Raw genomic sequence first — 21,829 nt, 5'->3', positions numbered from 1 at the left:
ATGTAAATGGATTAAATGCTCCAACCAAAAGACATAGACTGGCTGAATGGATACAAAAACAAGACCTGTATAGATGCTGTCTACAAGAGACCCACTTCAGACCTAGGAACACATACAGACTGAAAGTGAGGGGATGGAAAAAGATATTCCATGCAAATGGAAAACGAAAGCTGGAGTATCAATTCTCATATCAGACAAAAAAGACTTTAAAGCAAAGAATATTACAAGAGACAAAGAAGGACAATACATAATGATCAAGGGATCAATCCAAGAAGAAGATATAACAATTGTAAATATTTATGCACCCAACATAGGAGCACCTCAATACATAAGGCAAATACTAACAGCCATAAAAGGGGAAATCAACAGTGACACAGTCATAGTAGGGGACTTTAACACCCCACTTTCACCAATGGACAGATCATCCAAAATGAAAATAAATAAGGAAACACAAGCTTTAAATCATACATTAAACAAGATGGACTTAATTGATATTTATAGGACATTCCATCCAAAAACAACAGAATACACATTCTTCTCAAGTGCTCAGGGAACATTCTCCAGGATAGATCGTATTTTGGGTCACATATCAAGCCTTGATAAATTTAAGAAAATTGACAACGTATCAAGTATCTTTTCTGACAACAATGCTATGGACTAGATATCAATTACAGGAAAAAATCTGTAAGAAATACAAACACATGGAGGCTAAACAACACACTACTTAATAACCAAGAGATCACTGAAGAAATCAAACAGGAAATCAAAAAATACCTAGAAACAAATGACAATGAAAATACAACGACCCAAAACCTGTGGGATCCAGCAAAAGCAGTTCTATGAGGGAAGTTTATAGCTATAGAAGCCTACCTTAAGAAACAAGAAACATCTCAAATAAACAACCTAACCTTACACCTAAAGCAATTAGAGAACGAAGAACAAAAAAACCCCAAAGTTAGCAGAAGGAAAGAAATCATAAAGATCAGATCAGAAATAAATGAAAAAGAAATGAAGGAAACGATAGCAAAGATCAATAAAACTAAAAGCTGGTTCTTTGAGAAGATAAACAAAATTGATAAACCATTAGCCAGACTTATCAAGAAAAAAAGGGTGAAGACTCAAATCAATAGAATTAGAAATGTAAAAGGAGAAGTAACAACTGACACTGCAGAAATACAAAGGATCATGAGAGACTACTACAGGCAACTATATGCCAATAAAATGGACAATCTGGAAGAAATGTACAAATTCGTAGAAATGCACAGCCTTCTGAGACTGAACCAGGAAGAAATAGAAAATATGAACAGACCAATCACAAGCACTGAAATTGAAACTGTGATTAAAAATCTTCCAACAAACAAAAGCCCAGGACCAGATGGCTTCACAGGCGAATTCTATCAAACATTCAGAGAAGAGCTAACACCTATCCTTCTCAAACTCTTCCAAAATATAGCACAGGGAGGAACACTCCCAAACTCATTCTACAAGGCCACCGTCACTGTGATACCAAAACCAGACAAAGATGTCACAAAGAAAGAAAACTACAGGCCAATATCACTGATGAACATAATTGCAAAAATCCTCAACAGAATACTAGCAAACAGAATCCAACAGCACATTAAAAGGATCATACATTATGATCAAGTGGGGTTTATCCCAGGAATGCAAGGATTCTTCAATATATGCAAATCAATCAACGTGATACACCATATTAACAAATTGAAGGAGAAAAACCATATGATCATCTCAATAGATGCAGAGAAAGCTTTCAACAAAATTCAACACCCATTTATGATAAAAACTCTCCAGAAAGTAGGCATAGAGGGAACTTTCCTCAACATAATAAAGGCCATATATGACAAACCCACAGCCCACATCATCCTCAATGGTGAAAAACTGAAACCAATTCCACTAAGATCAGGAACAAGACAAGGTTGTCCACTCTCACCACTATTACTCAACATAGTCTTGGAAGGTTTAGCCACAGCAGTCAGAGAAGAAAAAGAAATAAAAGGAATCCAAATCAGAAAAGAAGTAAAGCTGTCACTGTTTGCAGATGACATGATACTATACATAGAGATCCTAAAGATGCTGCCAGAAAACTACTACAGCTAATCAATGAATTTGGTAAAGTAGCAGGATACAAAATTAATACACAGAAATCTCTTGCATTCCTATACACTAATGATGAAAAATCTGAAAGTGAAATTAAGAAAACACTACCATTTACCACTGTAACAAAAATAACAAAATATCTAGGAATAAACCTACCTAAGGAGACAAAAGACCTGTATGCAGAAAATTATAAGACACTGATGAAAGAAATTAAAGATGATACAAATAGATGGAGAGATATACCATGTTCTTGGATTGGAAGAATCAACATTGTGAAAATGACTCTACTACCCAAAGCAATCTACAGATTCCATGCAATCCCTATCAAACTACCAATGGCATTTTTCACAGAACTAGAACAAAAAGTTCCACAATTTGTATGGAAACATAAAAGACTCTGAATAGCCAAAGCAATCTTGAGAAAGAAAAATGGAGCTGGAGGAATCAGGCTCCCTGACTTCAGACTATACTACAATGCTACAGTAATCAAGACAGTATGGTACTGGCTCAAAAACAGATATATAAATCAATGGAACAGGATAGAAAGCCCAGAGATAAACCCATGCACATATGGTCACCTTATCTTTGATAAAGGAGGCAAGAATATACAGTGGAGAAAAGACAGCCTCTTCAATAAGTGGTGCTGGGAAAACTGGACAGCTACATGTAAAAGAATGAAATTAGAACACTCCCTAAGACCATACACAGAAATAAATTCAAAATGGATTAAAGACCTAAATGTAAGGCCAGACACTATCAAACTCTTAGAGGAAAACATATGCAGAACACTGTATGACATAAATCACAGCAAAATCCTTTTTGACCCACATCCTAGAGAAATGGAAATAAAAACAAAAGTAAACAAATGGGACCTAATGAAACTTAAAAGCTTTTGCATAGCAAAGGAAACCATAAACAAGACGAAAAGAAAACCCTCAGAATGGGAGAAAATATTGGCAAATGAAGCAACTGACCAAGGATTAATCTCCAAGATTTACAAGCAGCTCATGCAGCTCAATATCAAAAAAACAAACAACCCAATCCAAAAATGGGCAGAAGGCCTAAATAGACATTTCTCCAAAGAAGATATACAGATTGCCAACAAACACATGAAAGAATGCTCAACATCATTAATCATTAGAGAAATGCAAATCAAAACTGCAATGAGATATCATCTCACACTGGTCAGAATGGCCATCATCAAAGAATCTACAAACAATAAATGCTGGAGAGGGTGTGGAGAAAAGGGAACTCTCTTGCACTGTTGGTGGGAATGTATGATACAGCCACTAGGAAGAAGAGTGTGGAGGTTCCTTAAAAAACTAAAAATAGAACTACTGTATGACCCAGCAATCCCATTACTGGTCGTATACCCTGAGAAAAGCATAATTGAAAAAGAGTCATGTACCAAAATATTCATTGCATCTCTATTTACTATAGCCAGGACATGGAAGCAAGCTAAGTGTCCATCAACAGATGAATGGATAAAGAAGATGTGGCACATATATACAATGGGATATTACTCAGCCATATAAAGGAACAAAACTGAGTTATTTGTAGTGAGGTGGATGGACCTAGAGACTGTCATACAGAGTGAGGTAAGTCAGAAAGAGAAAAGCAAATACTGTATGCTAACACATGTATATGGGATCTAAAAAAAAAAAAAAAAAAGGTCAGAAGAATCTAGGGGCAAGACGGGAATAAAGATGCAGACCTACTAGAGAATGGACTTGAAGATACGGGGAGGGGGAAGGGTAAGCTGGAACAAAGTGAGAGAGTGACATGGACATATATACACTACCAAACGTAAAATAGATAGCTAGTGGGAAGCCGCCGAATAGCACAGGGAGATCAGCTCGGTGCTTTGTGACCACCTAGAAGGGTGGGATATGGAGGGTGGGAGGAAGGGAGATGCAAGAGGGAAGAGATATGGGGACATATGTATATGTATAACTGATTCACTTTGTTATAAAGCAGAAACTAACACACCATTGTAAAGCAATTATACTCTAATAAAGATGTTAAAAAATAAAAATATATAAAATAAAATAAACTACAAATCTCAGAGTGTCAAACGATGTTTAAACTTAAATGTTATTTTCATCATTTCACTTTAGAGTGAACAAAATTTATTTCAGGTATTATAAAATTATCATGAGTCAATAGTTTGGCAATGCCAGCATGGTGAAAGATTTTAGATATTTAAAGTTTTCCCCAAATAACTTACATAATAGTATTTCCCAAAAAGAAATAGTGTTTCTAACCTAGAAAATAATGAAGCAAATGCCCAGTAAAACCATCAAAAGACAGCAATGCACCCCATAGAATGCATGATGAATAGAGTTGCTTTTGTCTCCTGACTTTTTAAAATGTCTTCCTGCTCTCTATCAGTGAATCTTGAAATCCCCCACCTCTTCAGATCCTCTCAGAGATGTTTCATTAGGTAGAAAAGAAATAAATTATGAAACAGGAGGAATTGAGCTGAAAAAACTTAGAACCAGTGTAATCCAGTATTTGCATGTGTGTGTTCACTACCTTTAATAATAATGATGATTAATCAACTTGTTTCAAGGAATTCTTTACATTCGAAGATAAATGACTGTCTAGGCAGGAGCTGGCATATTTGTTAACCAATAATGTGCTTTATCGTGTTAGTGGTTTAAACATGGTGTTTGATATTTTTTTCAAATTATAGCATTGTTTCAAGCATCACAGTTAAAAAGCCCTTCAAAATGCCACAAAGAAATCATTAGTCTAGTAGAGTATATTTTTGTATAATTGATGACAACTGTGTAATGATGTGGTAAGCTGGCAATTAGTCATAATTTGCTTATGCAAGTTAGTTGAAAAAAATGGGAATCAATATTCAGTCTACACCTATGTGAAAAGCAATTAGTTTAATTGATGGGGAAAAAACCCTCAACAATGGCTAATTATTCCAAAATGACCTGAAACACTCATGCAAATTAGTAGAATTAATTATACATGAATGACTAGATTATATAAATCATTTTTAAAACCTTGAAGTTTCTATAGTTATTCATATAATGTAGTAGGAAAGGTGATTTAATAATATAATGGATGCACCTTAGAGAATAATCATCAGGTTTTGCTTACAATCTGTTGGCACGATGCCATCTCAAAATAGACAATAATGAATACAGACAAAACACATGTCATAGCTTCTCACTCAGGTATAATAGTTCAACAAAGAAACATTTATCCAATAAGACACTGCTTTGTATAATTATTATTTTCTCTCAGTTCCTACTTGGCATCTACAGGAATTACTGAGAAACTTGTAACATTTTATTTTCTCTTCTGAAGTTAAACTCAAATATCTTGATTTACTTATCACCAACACTGGTTTTCTTCATGAAATAGATGACGATTTACTCTGTACTTATTCTGCATTTTATTCATCATGTAACCATGCCATTCTCATTATTACTTCTATGAAAGAAGCAGTTTCACGAGTGTCTGAAAACAACATATTTGCTATACACCTGAGATTAATTTTAATTCAGGGTTGATTCGCATTATCAATATATCAATCTGTAATCTAAATATTACATATGGATTCACTGATGACTTTTTTGAACTCCAAGCCCAAGCAACATAATCGATTTTAAATAAATTAGGGGCAATGCCACAAACAAAAGCAAGTATTTGGGTCTGACTTCATTCTCTGATGTAAAGTTATAAAACAGAAGTCCTGTTGTTACAAGAAATTTGTTTCAGCTGAAGTGGTTTCTGATATAAACATAATATTTTTAGGAAGAAAAACATACACACACACACTCAGAAGATGGGTGATGCCCTAATTCAGGTTGCCTATTTTGGTAGGTACCCCGCTTTTCAGAATATCTTTAAACTTATCTCAGTATCTTATTCTGCAGAAAGTCAAAAAACAGCTCCCACAATGATTCATTTTCTTATAAGCTTGCCTTCACAGTGCTGCTAGAGTTTCATTCTAAGATAAGCCTAAATATCTTCACTATTTTTAACGTTTGTCGGTTAGTCTATCCCCAGTTCATCAGTGGTCTCTATAAAATCTTGCTTTTTAACTTGCAATTCTAGTCTTCATCTTTCCCTTCAACATCATAGCTTTATCCCTGTGTAAGTCGGCCCTGTGGTGCTGGCCAGTGGCATAACACAGTGTTATTAGCACTCTAGAAGGACTCTGCACACATTCTCACAAATTATGGAAAGATATTAAGCATGAATCTTCAGAATGCCCAAGTGCATTTTACAGCAGCTCTGATAGCACTCTGAGCTGTATCACATTTTTGTTCTGAATGGGAGCCCCTCAGAGAGGAGGCAAAAAGTTATCTGCTGTCAAAAAGCCTTGATGTGTTTCCAGTCATGGAAGTTTCACACTTGAGAACTGAACACGGTTTTGTATGGAATATTTTGACCTTTTCCGGAGAATGAACAAGTCTGAAAACAAATAATAGAAGTGTAGGGCTCTGAGCTCTGCCACTGGCTCCTGGTCATTGCAAGTCTTTTCATAGCTGCTTATTGAACCCATAAAATTTGGAGTTATCAACCTTGTGATTCACCAGAGTCCTGTTATCTGGACCTTGTAGGGTGACCAGGGGCAAAAGTTTCTCACCTGAGCGTTGCAATAAGAATTTCAAATTCCTGATCACCTTTCTGAATTTAAGTAGGAACTCAATAGGTTTGGAATACGTTGTTTTATATTTGTTTATGTACTTTTATTTTAATTTCCTCACAGTCTTTACCACAACTGTATGACTTAAGCAAAGCATTGTACGTAGAGGGTGTTGAGTCATACATGAAAAAAGAAAAGGAACCGTAGGGTGAGAAAATGTTCACATAGAATGTTGGCCCCAGAACTAAGATTAGTCTATGATACTTTTCTTCTAGGTGTGGAAGTTGTTGCTAGATTGGGCTGCTCATCTAAAGGGTTGGTATGATCTGTTCAACTCAGCAAGCAGTTCACAATCAATGTCCCTGCATCAATCCTAGGTCCCCAATTACAGCCTACACAAAATATATTGAACCCCTCCAATCTTTGAGACAGTCTTCTTCAGAATTACAGAAGTCTTAGCATTTAGGAAACAGGAGAAATCTTAGAGAATGTCTAAAGCAGCAGTTCTCAACCTGGCTGTACTTTGGAAACCCCCGGGAAGGTCTAAAAACTGACACCTGGGTTCCACCCACATCTATTGGTCTGGAGTGCACCCTGGACACTGGGATTTTTAAAAATTTCTCCAGAGGATTCATAAGTATAGCCAAGATTGGGAACAGTATTGTCACAGATCTGAGGCAGTATTGTAGGACTTAGAAACTTATATGCCTATGGGAGCCAAAAAGATTACATAAAAGAGGGAAGTAGGACAGGTATAAGAAAAATAACATTGCTATCTTTTATTGCTTAGTTTTTCTACTCTTGATTGAAATATGCGTAAGAGAAATATTGTTTCACCATATATAAGAAAAACACCTGTACAAGCTCAATGTCAAATGGTAATTGGGGGGTCATAGGAAGTGTTGGGGATTGTGTTTAACTAGAAAATGCCTGACCATCTAAAGTGTCAAATGCTAAGCTCCAGGTGAATTTGGGCTTAGAGTGTACAGATCTATTGATTTCGTCAAGAGAATATAACTTTTTTTTTTAATTTCAAATTGCTTGTTGGTTTAAATGCTGGCTCATTCAATAACTAACTAATGTTAAAAAATTTAAACAGGAGAGCTTTATAGTCAGAGTGGAGTAGAAGGAAATGAGTGTCTGAGGAGGAGGCCCTTCCAGCTCTTACCCAGTTTTTTTTTTTTTTAAACCACAGGGTTAGGGTGAAGTCCAGGCTGCATATGTGGTCTCCACTGACACTGCCCTGGGAGTTGGGAGCTTATCACTGCCTGACGTGGATGAGAGATCCAGTTCCCTACTGTGCTTTTTCTGACACCACCTGGTGGGATTTTGAACAACTCCGTGCAGCCTGGTAAGCACGGTCTAGACTCCGCACTTGGCTTTTGCTGATGGGGGTGGGACTATAATCTTTTCAGTGGTGCTTGACTAGAGTAATGCACTATTGTCTGAAAATTGTCTTTCTTCTGAGGCTATCTCATTTCTCCTCCTTGGGCTAGAGAGAGCAGGCTTTTCTTGAGCCACCTTTGTCTATATACATTGACCTTCCTGAGTTGCTGGCTCCTTTACCTTTAAGTCTGTGCTATGAGTCAAAAAGAAAACCCAAGGAATTCACCACCATGTTGTCCTTGGGTCTCAGGATCTTTAACCTGCCTGTCTTCTTTCCTCCACCTTCAGAGTCTTCTTTTGTTTCTTTTGTATAAATGTCCAGGGTTTTTAGCTTCACTTAGCAGGAAGAAAAGTGTAAATGTGTCTACTCCATCTCTCTGGACATGGGAGTCGGTTAAAATATATTTTTTAGAAAAGAACTCTAAGAGATCAGTTAGCCATCACTTGCAATATCTAGTAACTCTGTTAATAAAAAGACATTTCTTCATAGACAAATTGCTGTTTTCCTTTTAAAAATATATCATCTCCTACTGATGGATAGTACTTGGACTTCCTCTCAGTGATTTGCTTTCAATTCTACAGTATAAACCTAAGAGACTCACCTCACTACTTAGTCCCTGAGAAATCTAGCACACAGCAGTTTGTGTTTACAAAGCTCACTGACAGCATTAGCTCAACTATACTGAGCTGGATTATGTGAAAAGTTCAGCATTTCTATGGCATTCTCATCCATTTTCCTCCCACTGACACCTAAATTTCAGACAGAGCAAAGAACCTGGAAGAGGACAGATCAGAGCAAATAAAATATAAATTAGGGCCTCTTCATTAAATTCAAACCCTAGAAAAGCTGGTAAATGTAACTTCTTACTGGTATTTTTAAAGCTATAAAAATTGTACACAATAAAAGCAATCCCATAAAACTTTTATAATTGTCATTGTAAAATGTATTTTCAAATCAGTAGTCCAGATACAAAGCTCTCTTAGAACTTTAAAATCAGCATATTGTGCTTATTTATGAGCATTGTACTGTTCTAATAGTGTAAGCTTGTGAGTATGCCACTGCCTAAAATTGTATACTCTGTACCCAAGACATCACCTACCCCAGTGCAAGGCATCAATAAATGCCTGTTAATTGAAGTTTGAATAATTAAATACATACTGCTACCCACCCACCCCTTCCAAGTTCTCATCCTGGTATTTAGGAAATGTCCCTAACATTCCAGAAGAGTACTACTTGGATACTCATAACTGTAGCATTGAGTAAATGCTTTGAGTGTTCAGTATATGTGTACATAATATACTACTTCCTTGACTGTCAGAATCCCCCTCTTAATTTCCTATCTCTTGATTTGACATCACTCTAGGTGTGTCAGTTCCTTAAGAAGCTACATTCTTCACATTTCATTTGGCACTCCTCTTGATTTTAAATTTTATGAGCCTGAAGATCAATGCCTGTCCTCACTAGTTTTACCTTGGCATGCAGCCTGTCAAGGTGATTTTATTCAGCTACCCCATGTGTCACTGTGGGTCAAGAAGTGTACTATTGGGGAAGTGTACTGCTGATATCTTTTGAATAAAGTCACCCCTTCCATGTCAGTGGGCAGCAGGACCAAATCTCTCATGATCTGGAAATACATAGCAATCAGGCACCTTCTTGGTGTTGTAAGGGCATGCAGAATGAAAACACGAGCACCAGCCCATCCCAGGAAAGCTAATGATACCTTGATGATAAGCAAGTCAAAATAGGATGGTATCCTTCAGCTTCATGAAGATAGCAACCAACAAAAATGCAAAAGGGTCTATCATACCTCTGTAGAGGATTGTCCTGTGGAAAAGGAATGAGACTCATGCTAAATATTAACAAGGGTGGAGTTTGTCACCATGTAGAAACTTCAAATGGATAAACTCAATCTCAATATGAGGAAGAACTTTCTAACTGAACAAACTGACTTGTTTTAGGACAGGCTTCCTCAGAAAACAGTGAGTTCTACCACTAAAATTATTTGAGTTTAGGCTAGACATCAAATTCCACATGTAAAAATCAGTTGCTTCACAAGAAGATAAGTTTTAAATGGAACTTAGCAGGGTTAGGTTAAACTTCCTCCTAATACCAGCATTCTGGGATCCTATCAAAGATAAGCTCAGTCTGCCGATGTTTGCCTGCAAACACTCAGAAAGAAAGAAACAAAGAAAAAAAGCCAAAGCATAAATAACTGAAAATAGATACCAACACAGAAGTAACACCTACTCTACAACTAATTGCTGGTGTGATTCTCCTCTAATTGCATAGCTGTGAATGTGTCTTTTCTTTTTAAATCTTCTGCCAAGATGGCTAAATCCAAGCATAGTTTACAGCAACTCTAATAGGGAAATATATTTTGGAGTAGAATTTGTTGAGTCCTTGTCAGTACCTGTCATTATTTTATTTGATATTATTGACTTCAATAGCATTCTCAGGTGATATTTCCTAGATTAACGAGTGGATTTTTGCATAGAGGAAAGTAAACACTTTCCTCTTAATGAAATGCATTAAAGAATTAACTTTATGCCAGTCCATTTTATAGAAGTGGTATTTCTAAGCCCTGTTAAAACTGTTTTATAGATTTCCTAACTGCTGAAACACATTAGGAGGTAATCACATTAGATGTTGCCTGCTGAGTCTGGCAAGACTTGGTCAGTAGTTTAAAGTAACTGTTCCAATGGTACAGTCAGCTCACTAGTAGCTGGGTGACTCTAATTGAAATAACCTGACTGCACCATTAGTCCAAACGAGCACTTCAGTCCCATTTATGCTTCATTTGAAACTAAGATTAAGAAGATGTCACTTATAAAAATGAGCTTTATTATGAAATTGTCCTCAAGGGTCAGGATGGTGGGCATATATTATAAGTGAAACCTCATACTCATACACATTTTTAAATCATGTGTCTGTTACTTTTTGATTACAAGCACCTATTACCTACATAGTCAAATCATAGAAATCCCTATGATATAATAAATCTTAATATAGCCATTTCAGTTGATCACTGTTAGATGAAGATCAAGCAGACTTTAATTTGTTACTCTTGACAAAGCCCAGTCTTCAGGGTGTTGATGGAAATTATACCTTAATAACCATAATAGCTAACCTTAAAGATCCACCCCCCGCCCCTGCCTCCCATGATCCCAGCTTCCTGCTATTCAGACCCTTATGCAGCCTTCTCCCACACTGTACCATGGTTGGTCTGTGTGACCATAGAATACAGCAGAGATGATGGTATGTCACTTGTAAGATTAGCTTGGGTTGCCTCTCTTGCATAGCTCTTCCTGAGGGAAGCCAGCTGCCCTGTTGTGAGGATACTCGAGCAGCCTATAGAGAAGGTCATATGGCAAGGAAGTGAGGTATCTGGTCTCAGGAACTATGCAAAATAATACGTGTTTGTTGTTTTAAGCTACTAAATTTAGGATTATTTTTAATGCAGTTATAGATAACTAAATTCAGATTTTAGCACCTTAGAAATGGAATGCTGCAATAACAAAAATTCTAAAATATGAGAATGACTTTGGAACGGAGGGGTGGGAAGAAGCAAGAAAAGATGTAAAGATTTTGAGGAGTGTGCTAATGAAAACTTAAAGTGCCTTGAACACAAGGATTTAAAGGAAAATGAAGAAGATCTGATAGAAAACTGGAGTTTAGCAATACTGTTGCCTGCAGTAATGTACAAGGTAGAAAATGTGCCTAAAGAGCTGGGTGATCTTGCTGAAAACTTTTCTGAGCAAAGTATTTAAAGAGTCCCTTGATTTCTCCTTGCTGCTTATAAGAAAATTTAAAAGGAGAGATAAACTAAAGGAAGGGTTGTTAAACAAGAAGAGATCATTTTCATGCTAGTTATATGATGTTAATAAATATGTAATGAAAAGAGATGACATGACAAATTCATTAAAATATGCAAGAAGTAGGAAATTTGAACACTTATTAACATGAAGTAAATTGAATTGGTAGTTAAAGACATGTTTCCATTCCAGCAGCCCTTACCCACCCTAATTTTTTAAAGAAATTAATCCTAGATGGATTCAGATGACAATTACCAAACTATCCAGGATAACTTATTCTATGCTTATTAATTTCCTAGGGCTACTGTAATGAACTAGCACATAATATGTGGCTCAAAACAACAGAAATTTGTTTTCAAAGTTTTAGAGCTGGAACTCCCAAATCAAGATGTTGGCAAGGTTATGCTTTCTCTCTTAGCTTTTGGTGAACTTCTTTTAAAAAAATAGACTTTATCTTTTAGAGTTATATTAGATTCATGGCAAAATTGAGTGGAGGGTACAGAGATTCTCACACACCCCCTGCCCACATAGCTTTCCCCACTATCAACATCCGCCACCAGAGAGGGGCATTATTATGATTGATGAATCTGCACTGACACATCATTATCAGCCAAAGTCCATAGTTTACATTAGGGTTCACTTTTGGTGTTGTGCATTCTGTGGGTTTAGACCAATGCACAATGACATGTATCCACTGTTACAGTATCACACAGAGCAGTCTTACTGAGTTTTTAATACTCTGTGTCTATTTATTCATCACTCCCTCTTCTCTAACCCCCAGCAACCACTGATTATTTTATGGTCTCCATATTTTTGCCTTTTCCAGAATGTCGTATAGTTGAAATCATACATTATGTAGTCTTTTCATATTTGTTTCTTCCATCTAGCCATATGCATTTAAGTTTCTTCTATGTCTTTTTGTGGCTTAATAGCTCTCATTTTTTTTTTTTTTTAGCCCTGAATAATATTCCATTGTCTAAATGTACCTAGTTTACCCATTCACCTACAGAGGGATGTCAGAGTTGATTCCAAGTTTTGACAGTTGTGAATAGAGCTGCTATGAACTTCTGTGTGTAGGAAGTAAGTTTTTAACTCCATTGGATAAATACCAAGAAGCCTGACTGCTGGACTGTATAGTAAGAGTGTGCTTAGTTTTATAAGAAGCTGCCAAATTGTCTCCCATAGTTGCTGTACCATTTTGCATTCCCACTAGCAAGAATTACTCCATATCCTTGCCAGTATTTGGTGTTGTCAGTGTTTTGAATTTTGGCCATTCTAATAGGTATGTAGTGATATCTCAGTGGTGTTTTAACTTGCATTTCTTTGGTGATATATGATGTGGAGCAACGTTTTTATACGCTGATTTGTCACCTGTATATCTCATTTGGTGGGGTAATTGTTAAGGTGTTTGGCACATTTTTTTAATCGGGTTGTTTGTTTTCTTATTTGTGAGTTTTAAGAGTTCTTTTTATATTTTGGTTAACAATCCTTTATCAGATATGTGTTTTGCACATATTTTTTTCCCAGTCTGTGACTTGTCTTTTCATTCTCTTGACAATTTCTTTCTCAGAGCAGAAAATTTTAAATTTTATTCAGGTCCAGTTTATCAGTTATTTCTTTCACAGAGTGTACTTTTGTCGTGGCATCTAAAAAGTCATCATCAAACTCAAAGTCATCTACATTTTCTCCTCTGTTACCTTCTAGGAATTTTATAGTTTTATATTTTACATTTATGCTGGAGATGGTTCATGTGAGGGCCAAATTCCTCTCCATCCATGGATGTCTAAAACAGGGGGAAAAAATTATCTTTTTCCAAAATTCTATGGTGAGCTAAGCATAGGACAAACATTCCCATTCCAAAAGAAAGACATTTGAAGGGGGACAAAAACCACAGGTACCAGTCAAGTCTGAAACCCAGCGTGGCAAATTCCATTAGATTTCAAGGCCTGAAAATACTCCTCGTGGCTCTGTCCGTTGGGCCCCTCAGGGCGGTCCCACTCTCTGAGCCCTCCTCAGCAGCGTCCCTGCCCTCTCCCCCCACAGCAGTGGCAACCCCAATCTCTCAGTCCTTGAAAAGCCCCCTGGCCTCTGAGCCACTGTTTGAGTCTTTCTTCTCTTTTCTTTAAAGATAACACATGTTTGTTGCCAAGTAGCTCTAGCCACCCACGTCCTACCTATAGCATCCCACAAATCCAGTACCTTTCTTCAGGTATTCCCATCTCTGTCCAAGCAGCATTTCCGCTGAGATAGTTGACTGCATCCCTGAGTCATATACCTAATCTCTCTAACAAACGTTTATCCAGGCACACTCTTGGTGTTTTCTCTCCACAACACATTGTGTGATACTTTGAAATATGGATAGACTGGATAGACTGAAACTTTGATTACATCCACAAAGACTCTATTTCCAAATAAGATTATATTCACAGTTACTGGGGTTCAGACTTCAACATATCTTTCGGGGGGACACACTTCAATCCAGATCACATACATTTTGCATTTTTTTTCTGAGAAATTAAAAGAAGTAAAAGCTGTTTAGATTATTTTATGTCATATAATTTTATTCAAAAATCATGATCTATATCAGATTATAGAAGAAAATACTACTGATTATATAAGAAAATAAAATTTTAGCCACATTTTGCTTATACCAGTAAATGCAAATACCAGTAATAAAGTATTAGCCAAACCAATCCAACAGTACATCTACACAACTTACAGTACATTCTGATGAATGAGGGTTTATCACCAAACTTCAAGAATGTTATTAGTTGGGATAAAGGTTCAATTGAAGTCATGAAGAAACCCCAAATTTCAGTGATTTAAATAAATGGGAAGTTCATTTTTGTCTTATGGGAGATTCTGATCAGTTCAAGGTTGTGTCATAGGTCTTCCATGCTTGATCCATGGCTTCTGAAGTCATTCCAGTTATTGTTATTTGCAGTCAGCAGGAAGGAAGGAATGGTTATGGTCAATCCAGGGCAGGTGGTATATATGTTGGAGATAATTTGTAAGTCGCTCATAATAACTTTACTCTCATTCCATTTCCCATATTTAGTCACATAGCCCCAACTCTCTGCAAGGAAATCTTGCTTGAAATATAGGTACATGAACAAGTAAACAGGCATACAGTTTGAGAAGAATGCTTGCACCGTACAAAATGGCAAAGTGTGTTATGTCTAGAATATATAATGAAAGCAACAAAAGATTCAAGATTCCAACTAGAAAAACAAAAAATAATATGAATAGGTATTTTATAGAAGTGGAAACTCTAGGTTATAAAATACATAGAGAAAAAGCTAAAACGAATTTTACACACATTAGAAGGTCAAATGTGGAAAGATGGCATGACAAATGCTGTGGATTGATCCTTTCAAAATCCTTTCCACCCCCCCCCTTTTTTTTTTTTTTTTAGAAATTCACGTTCTTTTATTTATTTATTTATTTATTTATGGCTGTGTTGGGTCTTCGTTTCTGTGCGAGGGCTTTCTCTAGTTGCGGCAAGTGGGGACCACTCTTCATCGCGGTGCGCGGGCCTCTCACCATCGCGGCCTCTCTTGTTGCGGAGCCCAGGCTCCAGACGCGCAGGCTCAGTAATTGTGGCTCACGGGCCTAGTTGCTCCGCAGCATGTGGGATCTTCCCAGACCAGGGCGCGAACCCGTGCCCCCTGCATTGGCAGGCAGATTCTCAACCACTGTGCCACCAGGGAAGCCCTCCACCCCACTTTTAATGTACTTTTCTGTATTACAGAAGCCAGAAAGCTAAAATCACATTTCCCACACTCCTTTGCAGCTAAGGTTCTGGAAACAAATTAAGTTCTACCAGTAAGGTAAACACTCATGCATTTGGAAGATGAAAATATGACAAAGGACCTCTCCTTGCCCTTTTATCTGCTTTCTGAGCAGGAATGAGTCAAGAGCTGTGAGTAGTTTCTGCAGCTATGTCCCATTCTCTGGCATTCTGAACATCCTTTGGGGATGCCAAGAAGTATTTGCATCTGTAGTAATGGTGGGACCTTCTTTCTAGTTGTAGTTTCCTGATACACAGATAGCAGGTACAACAGCTTCTTAATCTCCGTAGTTCAGGGTGGCCTCAGAGGTTGTAGCTACCCTTTTAAAGGTATTTGAATATCATTCTGGTGTCATTCCTAGCAACCCAGCCTAGACTTGCTGCTGTATCCCATTCAATAATTTTTTGAAAGCATGGAAATTACCTTTGTTAAACCCCTTTCTCCTAAAGTAGAAAAATTAATTTCCATTTCTGCAATGTGACCTGTTCGAAACCATGGGCTATTGCTGAGTTTGGTAGATGGTCTCATAGATTCCTACTATAGACTGATGGAGTCATTCTGGAGAGCCACTCATGAGTCCCTAGTCAAAGTCAGTATATGAATACCACATTCCAAATAATTCCGGTCCTGGGTATATAAGTCAGATACATGCTTACACAAGTTTATAAGAAGATGTTGGCAGGAATTTATTGCAGTGATGTTAGTGATGGTGCAAAGTTAGAAGCAAAATGGGTATCCATTACAGAGAAAGTGATTAAGTAAAATTCTACTTATGCTCACCTTAGAGAATTGCACAACAGTAAGAAGCAATGAACTGGGTATACCTGTACAAGTATAGGTATATTATAGAAACGTATTGTGAACTTCAAAAGTGAGAAATGGAATAAGATCAACACTACTATTTATGAAAATGCAAAACAACAAAACAAATTTTATGAAGCATACATCAACAAAGAGATACCTATCAAATGCATTCAAAACGTTGCTTTGTTAGGGGAAAGATAATGCAAAGTGAGGAATAGGGATAAAACTGAATGAATGAAGAAAAGTGAATTAATGGTTTTGTTTATCTGTAACATAAGATTAAGCTACATGTACTTAGGATTACATTAATTCATCCCTCTATGCCTGCAGTCAAATAATTAGAATTCTACATACCCAACACAGAGCAGTTACACACTGAAACTTAGTTGTAGTATACATTGTGGTTGTCTCCATAGAATTGATGGTACCTCCCCCCTCCCCCTGCCATTGTGTAACATTCTTGTGATTAATAGGACCAGTAAAAGGGATAGGACATAAATGGCCAGTTCCAGACAGGATATTCCTGTTCACCCTAGCAACAAAGATCACTGTAGCTAACCTAAATCTAAGTGTCCTACCCTTGGCTATAAGGATGATTTCAAGTCTGATCCAACCTACAGGAAAGTCACGATTTATGCTTGAGAACTCTAGGTCACAGATTTCTCGAAACTGCCATTGACCTTTGCAAACATAAGGGACGCCTACAAGTAAATCTGACACATTTGAGAACAAACCTAGGAGACTCATGAGAGCAGTGGCTCTGGACTTTATATTTACATCAATCAATAAATCTCCTTAATGTTTATACGAGGTAGAGTTGAATTGTCCAGGACAGAGAGCACCCTAATTCATCCAGCAAATACACATTGCTTTCTCTCTGATTTTATTCTTTTTCTTGCTGTTTTCGTGTGTGTGCATGCTTGCACATGAGTGTACTGGTGTATGCACACACCTATCCTTATGGCAGTAGTGTGACTGTGTAGTATGAAGAGGGTCAACCTTGACGTCTAAAGAACTGGGTCCAATATGCAGCTACATTTCCTACTGGCATTATAATTGTGAAGAAAATACTCATAGATTCTCCATGTATTCTTTAGGGGGAAAACAGACTAGTCCTAAACTATTCCATGTATACCCCAGGACCACTTTAAGTTTCAAATGAAATGACATATGTGAAAGAGTTTTTTAAATTCCCATATAACATATGATAATTATGTTATCATATAAACAATTATTATTACCTTGTATATGATGCAGTCTATAGAAGCATTTAAAAAAATGAAATCCCCAATCTCTTCAAGTTTATCTTGTATTCTACTCAACTTCCTTCATTTTTAAAGCTGCACAAGCGAAGGACAAAATGTCGTTTTTTACTTTGAATTCCCTATCTTTTGTCAGTGTGTTTCACAACCTTCACTTCATTTAAGCATAGTTCAGTGGTAAATTTCTATATATAACTGCACTTTCAAGTTGCTTAAAGATATAACATAATTGGGTGTACCTTTAACCCAGTGGCTTAAAATCCTAAAGGAATGGTGTGCACACAACATCTTCTAGTATTAAATAGCCTGAGATCAAATAAAATGCAATGAACAATGTCTGCTCCTGCTGAACTGGAAATGTTGTTAGTGTGATACTGGGCACAAATGACAGTGCTACCTCAAGAAACATAATGAGAGAGTTTTGTCAAGCCAAACCTTTTAAAATGTTTGAACTCCATAAAAACCTCCAGGCATGACAGATTAAATGTAATGCTTACCTCTGATTCTGAGCTGCAACTTGTATCATCTAATTCCTATAAATAAGAACAGATGTGCTGTTAGAAGGTTTTGATTTGTGTTTTTATTTTTCAAAACCCATCTAGCATAGTGAGGTTTTTCCACTTGGGGGATGGTGGAGGAGCTTTGTTTTCTCGTTCAAGCATGTCAGAAACAGGAAAATAAGTCTCACTCATCTACATCCTATTAAAAGAGAGGCTCAACACAATTTACAGAGTTGGATGTGTGCTTTAAAGATGGATGAAAAGAGACTGAGCTATTCAAATACATCTTCAAATATTTAGAGTAGCAGGAGAAAAACATTACTTTAGCAAATTTTGAAACTTAACAATTATGAGTTTCAGCTTGTATTTATGTTATACCAGCAGCAACTTGAGAAGTCAGTAAGCACCTAGAATAAATAAACAGGGTAAAGATACTTCAGGCATCCCATTTCTAGGCAAGCTTGCTACTCCTATAAATCACACACCCTCTGCTTTAAGGATACATGTTGCTATTTTTTAATAGGGCAATTTCTTCAGCAAAACATAGTAGTCTCAACTTTAACACATATAAAAAAATATAATTTACAAGTTTTGCATTTTCATTTCTGCTGATGACAGTTTCATAAGAGCCTCACAAATCTAATTAAACAGTTCACAGACACACATTTGAATATATTCACATGACAATGATATGAAAAGGATGATGATAATACTTTTCACTTACAGTGAACCAAGAAACTCAGAATAATGCCGTAAAGCTTGCATAGTATCAAGAAGTAACATGGAGTCTGTTAGACTTAATAGCTGCATGTAATAAAACAATATATAGAGGTCTTTTAAGTGATGTTTTTCTGAATAATCATATTTATATACTAATTATAACCCACATATTAAAATTATGAGGGAGAAAATATCCAGCTCTCTTCACATGCCACAATAAGTGAAAAGCAAAAATAGTCAACTTACATGGATTGTCTCGCTACTCTGAAACAAAATGACTTTTAAAAAAATTGAAGTATAGTTGATTTATGGTATTATTTTAGTTTCAGGTGTACAACATAGTGATTCAATGTCTTCATAGATTATACTCCATTTAAAGTTATTACAAAATAGTGGTTTATACTTCTCTGTGCTGTCAACAGATCTTCGTAGCTTACCTATTTTATATATAGTAATCTATACCTCTTAATCCCATACCCCTATCTTGCACCCCCTTCTCCTCCCCACTGTTAACCACTAGTTTGTTATCTACATCTCTGAGTCTGTTTCTGTTTTGTTACATATATTCATTTGTTTTATTTTTTAGGTTCCACATATAAGTGATAACGTAGAGTATTTGTCTTTGGCTTATTTCACTAAGCATAACAAAATGACTTTTTAACATTACATTTTTTTTAAACGAAATCACCAGTTTCGTTTGGTACTATGCAAATACCACTTTTGACTACATATATATACATGCTACTGAAAATTTTATATTTTTTAAACAGTAAGAAACCAAGAATATAGGTAAAATATATAAGCAGAAAGTAAAAATCCATTTATTGTTATTGTTATTTACATTTGACCTCATCGTGAGAGAGTTAAAATCTGTTTTGAATGATAGTGAGGAAAACAAGGAAGGTAAACAATTCAGATCACCAGTAAATATATTTGATTTTATTTTAATAGTTCCTATTATTTTGGGGTAGCAGTATTACAGAAAGCATAAGATTGAACAGTCACTTTCTCAGGACAGTGTTATCATTTGAGATGATTAATTAGATGTTTCATACCATCCATAATGATAAGAACTATAAACCATATTTCTGCCATCTTTGAAACCCTAGTTCCATACAAATTGAACAACAATTACTAATTACTTCGGAAATATTTGCTAAATAAGTTTAAACACAAATGTAAATGAGAACTGCCAACACACAGCAGTGTGATGGTCAAGAGTGTGGCCTTAGGCATTAAAGGGACATGAGTCTGAGACCATTTAACAGCTGTGTGACTTTTGGCAAATTTTCTAAGTGCTTAAATATCAGTTTACCAATCTATTGGGCTCATACCATCTACCACATAGTATTGCTAGGAATATGAAATAAGGTAATCCATTTAAAGTGCTTTGTACTGTAGACTGCAATAAATGCTAGCCATAATTAAGAGTAATCGCTATTATTGGTAAGTCAGCCCTGAATTGTCCTCCAATAATCCTATTAGATTGATTTTTGGATTCAATTATTAATGTTATCACTCATTTAAGTTTGGATTTCAACACAGAGGAGGTTTGTCTTGAAAAGAGGATGATTATGTGATAAAGTAAAAGAAAAACCTCATTGCATAGTTGCATAGTCATAGATTTTGGTTTAGATCCAGAAAACAGCAATTGTATGGGGTCAATAAAATAATACCTTCCTTTGAAAGAACATTGACTGATTTCTCTTTGATCTGCTACTTAAAAAGTGGCAGTCCCCATATCAAAGGCCAGAAGTGATATTATTTCACTTTTTCATACATATTTTTAACTTTTACTAAAAAATATGTAGTAGTCCCATCTGCTTATGACACTTTTATACAAACAGGATGCTGCTTCCTGACTGTTCTCTGTGAGTTCACAATCTGAGTAACCCTAACTCAACATACAAGCATATGCTCTTCAGAGAAACCGTGAGAGACACGGTGAGAGGCATTGGAAGAGATATTACCGTGAGAGGCAATGGAAGAGATATTTTAGGATTAAAAGCAACAATATTAATGGAATAATCTTTAAAAATATGAAATAGATCAGTGAGTATAAGATGCATCTTTTAGAACCCCTTATAATATAAGACAAATCCATCAGTCAAAGCTTATTCTCCATATACTAGCCGATGTTAAAAAAAACGAACTAAGGGAAAAGGCAAGAAAAATTTTAAGTGAGGATTTACCTTCTTTTCCTCTTCTAAATACGCTTCAGTAAACATTTATCTCTTTTGTCCTTGTGTGCAATACTCAGTGATTGGGAAAGGGAGACTTATTAATCTGAAGAAGAAATAGAGATGGGGTAGGGAAGCCTGATCTCTGCTTCCATGTACATATTATGAGCAATGAGCAGTAAAATTAAATCTTATTCTATACAGGAGAAATGATAATCAGCAAACAGTAGTGTCTTTTGGGTGTGAGGTGAAAACGAAAATGAGGCCATTAGAATAGAATAGTTTGAGAATAGTTCCACAGATCCAAAAAAAAAAAAAAAAAACCATCATGAAAACTACATTGTAGCAATTTGGAGAAACTTATATTTTTAGTTGGGTGGCAAACATTTCACAAAAATCATAGTTAAAGTTTCGTCTTGAGATTACACACATATATGCATTTTTTCCCACCCAAAGCAGGCAGAATTCTCCATCAAGATTAGTTTCCTCTGAGGCAAACTTGTGACAAGGAGGCTAAAAACTGCATGGAATGCTCTGATGTTGCTAGTTTGAGTCGACAGAACTGAAATTATCAAGAATTGTGTACACTCTCATGCTTTCAGAATTAGACACTTTTATTTTTGGTGTTATTTTTTTTTGAGGT

The 21,829-nt window shown here is 36.2% G+C and overlaps 1 long non-coding RNA gene across 1 annotated transcript in view; it reads left to right on the top strand.

Moving 5' to 3' along the window:
- The first annotated feature begins 7,931 nt into the window (after window positions 1-7,931).
- Window positions 7,932-21,829, top strand: part of LOC132374189 (uncharacterized) — an 82,343-nt gene continuing 68,445 nt past the window's right edge. The window contains exon 1 of the long non-coding RNA XR_009505596.1: window positions 7,932-8,081. This is a non-coding gene — a long non-coding RNA (uncharacterized LOC132374189). The remainder of the gene's footprint in view (window positions 8,082-21,829) is intronic.

The sequence above is a fragment of the Balaenoptera ricei genome, chromosome 11 (assembly GCF_028023285.1).
Source record: "Balaenoptera ricei isolate mBalRic1 chromosome 11, mBalRic1.hap2, whole genome shotgun sequence".
In the NCBI taxonomy this organism is placed as follows: Eukaryota; Metazoa; Chordata; class Mammalia; order Artiodactyla; family Balaenopteridae; genus Balaenoptera; species Balaenoptera ricei.
This window is presented reverse-complemented; position numbering and strand designations above follow the sequence as displayed.